The sequence below is a fragment of the Polyodon spathula genome, chromosome 3 (genome assembly GCF_017654505.1).
Source record: "Polyodon spathula isolate WHYD16114869_AA chromosome 3, ASM1765450v1, whole genome shotgun sequence".
In the NCBI taxonomy this organism is placed as follows: domain Eukaryota; kingdom Metazoa; phylum Chordata; class Actinopteri; order Acipenseriformes; family Polyodontidae; genus Polyodon; species Polyodon spathula.
The window spans coordinates 96,729,143-96,735,142 of record NC_054536.1 but is presented as its reverse complement, the minus strand read 5'-3'; the positions used below and the strand labels follow the sequence as shown (position 1 = coordinate 96,735,142).

The window sequence follows — 6,000 nt, the reverse complement described above, 5'->3', positions numbered from 1 at the left end:
AGAGGCAGCTAAACTCCTCAGGGCTGCTGAGTAGAAAGGAGACGGAAGGTGTGGTCTGCTTCCGAGCAGTCAGAGTAAGGTACAGTGTTTGTGTTGTGACAGGTAAACGGCTTAGCCGTCCTGCGAGGATAGTAAGGGTCCAGTGTGTATTAATTATTGCTCAAGAAAGAGCTAGGTGTATGTTTTGTTTGTACTGTTTTGTTTATTTGATTTGTGGTTATTAAAAGTGCGCACAAGCGCCATAAAAATAAATTTCTGTTTCCTGGGTCTGCTTTTAAAGGGGCAACGAACCGTGAGTGCGCAAGGATCTTTCACTATACATATACATACGCACACACACACACACATATATATGTATATATACATACACAATACCAACCAAAGCGAAGGAACAGATAACATTGCTTCAACCCCTATTTATACCGTCACTCATGACCCCTTGGTAAACGATCATTTGCCTTCCGGGTCAATGAGTTAGTGTACCGACACTCCGTCTCTGTTCTACACGACCCACTTCCTACACTTCCTTTTAACCCTCGGAAAGAAGTGTCAGGTCACATAGTCCAGAGTATTCTGTTCCCGTTACTTGGTGCCCTCACATGTCAGGAGGGAGATTTTTACCACCAAGAATCATTGTCTTTCTGTCAGAAAAGTGTTCTCAATTTGATTTTAAAAGCATACAGAACATTTTCCTACCTGCTCATGAAACATTCAGCAGCACCTAAAGGGACATCAGAAATATTGAGCTCCCGTGAAGAGGAGGATGATATTGATCCATTATCAATATTTATCAAAATAAGGTCATCCGTCTTCTAAAATACCATTCGAAAGATAGACATAGTTAAAATAATGCAAAAGCAAAGGTATCACGATCTAGCTGGAATTATAAAGCAAACACACATGACAAATGTGCCATTACACCAATCACACCAAGCATTAAAATAAATAAATAAAATAAACTTTACCGCAGCAACTTCATCAAAATGATTAACATGGTACCCCATGAGAAACGACGTAGGAGCCATTACAAAATCCAGCATCTGCCTGGACAGAATCGGCACAAAGGTGTATTGCCATTGAAGTGGATGAATAAACAACATGAGGCTCTCTGCAATCAGCGTGAGCAAAGCCCAGTCAGAGGAAAACAAGACAATTCTCTGCTCTGTTAGAATGCACGTCATTACCTGTTAACAGAATACAAAAAACACATGTATTATTAGTCTATTAAAATCAAAGAAAGGAATTGAATGATGATAAAGATTTTCAGGCTATAAGGCACTGCATAATTCATCCTGACAATTCGATAAGCACTTCTCCAGACATGCATAAATGTGTGCGGTGTGACTCATGGTTAGGGCTGTACTCTTTATGGGCTTTATGGCGAGAAACTTGCAGGCTAGCTGTGATAAATAGGGGAAATCTGTTAGTTTTTCTTTCCAATATGCCAGAGTCTTCTGGCAGACAGGGATGGCTCAGGTAGTTCGAGATTTCAACATCGGCAAGTGTGTTGGAGTTACTGCTGCCCATTTCAGCAGAACAGTGGATCTATAGCGCGACAGTTCCCATTTGCATTACATTCACTTGGCTCCCCAAAATGTTCAAGGACTGAATACCTTTTTGGCATAATGGCACTTGAGATCAACAGCAATGTTTAATTTGTCAGGCAAAGTTCGTGGTCAAAAAGCAAGCAAAATAGGGTGTATTCCATTTCTCAGTTCCTCTTTCAATCCTGGGCCAATTAATCAATCAACCAGGGTTCTCCGTTCCAGTCCCAGTCCAAGTCCAAGTCCAAGTCCAAATCCAAATCCAAATAATCATTCAAAACTCTCCAACACACCAAACTAGTCTCCAAACCTCTCCTTGTCTTTTCAAAAATGTACTCAATCACCAATGAGTGTAAGGCTGGCTCTTACATAGAGCTACAGGACAAGTGAGATTGTTTGACTGAATTAAAGAACAGGTGTGAGCATTCACATCACAATTGGATACTAATAGACTCACTCTGGATGAGGCAGTAGGTGTGCCAAGCTGCAATTAGCTCATCATTCTTGACACCCGTTACTGTGATTGGATGATTTACATACAGGTGTGTTGACCACTGAGCCAGGCTCAATTAATCAATAGGTTTAGCTACCATATGTTAGCAACGATTGACAGAACCAGTGAATTGAACAAGTCAAAATGCTTTGCTCTCCACAGTAAAGCACTTTGATTGGTTCAAATCTGTCAGTCATTGGTAACATGGTAGCTCATTTTTTGGTTCATAATGCCTCACTTGCCAAACACTAAGTCAGACTACACTATGAATTCTATTCCACAATAAGGCAAAGGTTTTGTGCAAAATAAATGTTACTTAAGGATTGGATTTCAAATAGAATTGATAATTAATATGTCAAATTCAATTCCAATTCTATAGCTTTAATTTTTTTTCAAATCTAATTAAATTCCAATTACACACCTGATCACAGTTTAATTTGAATTGATTTATGAATTTCAATTAAATTCTGAATTGACCCCAACTCTGCTAAAATATTAAATTAACTTTGCCTAACTACCAGCATAAATGTTTAAAGATACAGTACCCTGTACATTTTTCTCAAATGTGCTCTCTAAATTGATATTGCATTTATAAAAACATTAATCTTCATTCCACGTGAATGTGGCTACAGATTCTTACCAAATGCAACTGCCCAGGAGATGGGCTTGGTACCAAAGCCACGTTTGCAGCAAATTCTTTCACTCTGTCTTCAAAGTCAGTGCCTCTGCAAGACTTGAGCTGAAGGAGCAAACTGTCAAAACACACAAGTGAATGACTGAGGAAGACATGCAAAAAGAAAACAGAAACTGCATTTACAAAATACATCAATAAACTGTTTTGGAACCAGACTTTTAAACTAACAACCATAATCAAGGCAACATACAGCAGTAATGGTATTGTAACATAGGTATAAAGTGCACACAGAACAGTGGCAAGATAACACGTTTTGGATGCCTAATTTATACATGTTACCACCCCCTAACTACGACTACTCTAGACAGTACAATGGCAAAAGCATCAGCTGAAACATCTGTCTAACTCTTATAGCGTAGTTTTATCTTAGAACATATAACCGAGTGTTTGAAGTCACTGCTAGATAAACACAAAGTGAGTCAGATACAGTATTTACAGCATATGTCACATACTCTCTGGTTTTTAATCTCTTTTGTAGCGCATAGGCTAAGCAGGATTGGGCTTGGTCAGTTCTTGGACATGTGGCACTACAATCTGGAACAATCTAACAAACAACACATACTTAATTCAAAACATGTTTTCTCTCTTTAAAATGAGTTGGTGCTTTGTGAATATAGATCCAAGATATCAAGATGTTTAGGATAAACCACACATCTGTCCATAATAAACTTGCGATTCCCAAATCAAACATATTCAAGAAGATGAATAAACTCACGAACATTTGTGTTGAAATAAACAAGAAACTTGAACTCATATCTGTACCCTGTTCTCAATATAACATACTGCACAGCTCACCATGAAAGACAGTCCTTCAGTGCATTGTAGTAAGCATATTTAGATATGACACATATGCCAACAGCAGCTTAGAGTCTTGGAGCTTTGGCTGAAGTCCAGTGGACATGCACATTCTGGTAGCGATTTCCATCTTCGGGGAACTGAAATGAGTGCATTTTGTTTATTTACTACTCATAATAAAAAGTGGTGTAGAGTATTCTGCTAGACAACTTACGCGGTGTCCCCCAAAGGGCTCATACTGACCTTTTTATTTTATTGTGTTACATGTTCCCATGTGTGGCTACAACTGTTTAAGTAAGGGGTGTGTATTGTTTTCACTTTTTTAACTATTAAATTGCATTCCCTGCCTTAAGATGGCTTCCCATGTACCTGCATGTACCTCTCAGAACTACATTTCCCATCATCCTCTTGCTCACATATACAACTGAGATGGATTTACCAGTGAGCAGGAGGATGATGGGAAATGTAATTCTAGACAGGTCCATGCGGGTACATGGGAAGCCATCTTGAGGCAGGGAATGCAACGTTGTACTTTGGACACCACAATCAAACCACTGTTGCATTTAAGATTGTTTTTTGTTTTTAAACTAAGATATGCTCCAATGCGTTTTTATGCTCCGTTAATCATCTTACTGTATGTTTATTGAGAAATAGCCTGAAATCTATTCATTTGGGATTTCACCAATTTTGATCAGGTTTGTTTTGAAATGTGAAACATACAGTTAAAGCAATTTTATATAAATGTAGACTACTATGGAAACTATTTAAACCGGGCACATCATGAAGTTTGTGCTACATCATCTAAGTTTCGCCTGTATTCAGGGTTTCCTGTTATGCAAGTAATGGTAAACATGTAAAAGCAGCAGCACCTGCACTGGCCTGTAGTACTGAACCACAACGCTGTATGCCCTGTTCACAAAGACATCTGTGAAAACCAGGAAATGGAAATGGTCTGCTTTGGATTCATTCACTACCTGCAGGCCCCCTGTTGACAGCAAAAAGGGGAAGCCATTCATTAGCACATTCAAAATAGACACAAACCGAATTGAACTCTGTGTGTATTTAACAAGCCTTTTAATATCTGTGTTTACTTAACATTCCAGCAGTGTTACAGCTCTGTATGGACACCCTGGTTTGAATCTATATTAAAAGGACTACACTGACTATACTTTTATAGTTCTGTCCATGTTTCCTACACTGGACGTCACCATAATGCATTGGAACAGAAAACAAACGTAAGATTCCATTAAAATGATTTCAGAATACTTCACCCTAGCATGATCAGATCCTGCTAACCTGTCTGCTAATACTTTCAGGAGATGCTTTATTGTATTTCTTCAAACTGGTATGTGCGGATTACCGGTACAAGCATACAGCTACCTGCATGACACCCTCTCTCTATCCCTCTGTGCAATTGATATAAAGCTTCTGTAGACACCAGTCAAAACACTTGGTGAGGCTACCCTTAAAAAAAACATTTGTTTACTCCAACGCAACTTTGTTTTAAAAAAACTGATGACATTTACCCTCGAGCAGTGGTTTTCAACCTTTTCATCTCAAGTACCAGTAACCATCTGCAATCTTAAACTGCTGTTGTAAAATCGAGATCTACCCCATTACAAGCAGGTTTGTTGCGTCTGAAGCCATTTGTTTGTTGCCTCATTCTGCTGAATGGTTAAAATCTATACAGCTGATGACTGTAATGAACTCAGCATGTTTTATTTGTAATATTTCGCAAGTGCTGTGTATGGAATTGGTGAGCTCACCTTTAATTGTGTCCAGTTGTAATATGGAAACAGCATGCTGCAGCTCCCATGCTCAGTGTTAGTGAAGTCCTGATCTGACAGCATGCAACACAGATTATAATTACATGTTACCGTTTATTTTTCAGTGAAAAACAAAGTTTAAACTGAAGTAAGTTAATTTTACTATATCTATGGTATTAATTACACCACAGCAAGCACATGTCTTACATTTGAGATATTTTCATCAGAGAGCTATATTTAGTGAATGGCATTTTTAATTTTTTACTACAATCAAGTAAGCTGAAGTTCATTTCATTTTTAATTCCCTTATTTTTTTTTTCTTTTTCTCAGCAGTACACTTCCTAATTAAAGTCCCAAGTATTTCTGAGTGTTCTGCTTTCACATTTCTTAAAATGGTCAGTTTGAGAAATAAACTTTGTTTTCCCTGCAACAGCTGAGCCTGCTTTAGTAGAAAACTCACGCTACATACTGTTTGACAGAACGGTAACGGTGCTCTCAGCTTACTGTGTGTGCTTCTTTGGCTGAAGAGATATTATCAGCTCATCATCTAACTGGGGAATCTCTGTAAGATGCAACAGGTGAAAATCTGTTTGTGTTGACTCAAAACTTCATTAAGGCATTTGCATGCCTAAATTTGACTGCCGAAAGATAACGTTTGGTTACAAAGATAACTTGGTTCACAAAGATAACTTTTTTTCACAAAGATAA

At 38.2% G+C, this 6,000-nt stretch overlaps 1 pseudogene; it reads right to left on the bottom strand.

Annotated features, from left to right (window-relative positions):
• The window catches only part of LOC121309654, a 36,892-nt pseudogene that overhangs the window by 27,168 nt on the left and 3,724 nt on the right, over positions 1 to 6,000 (bottom strand).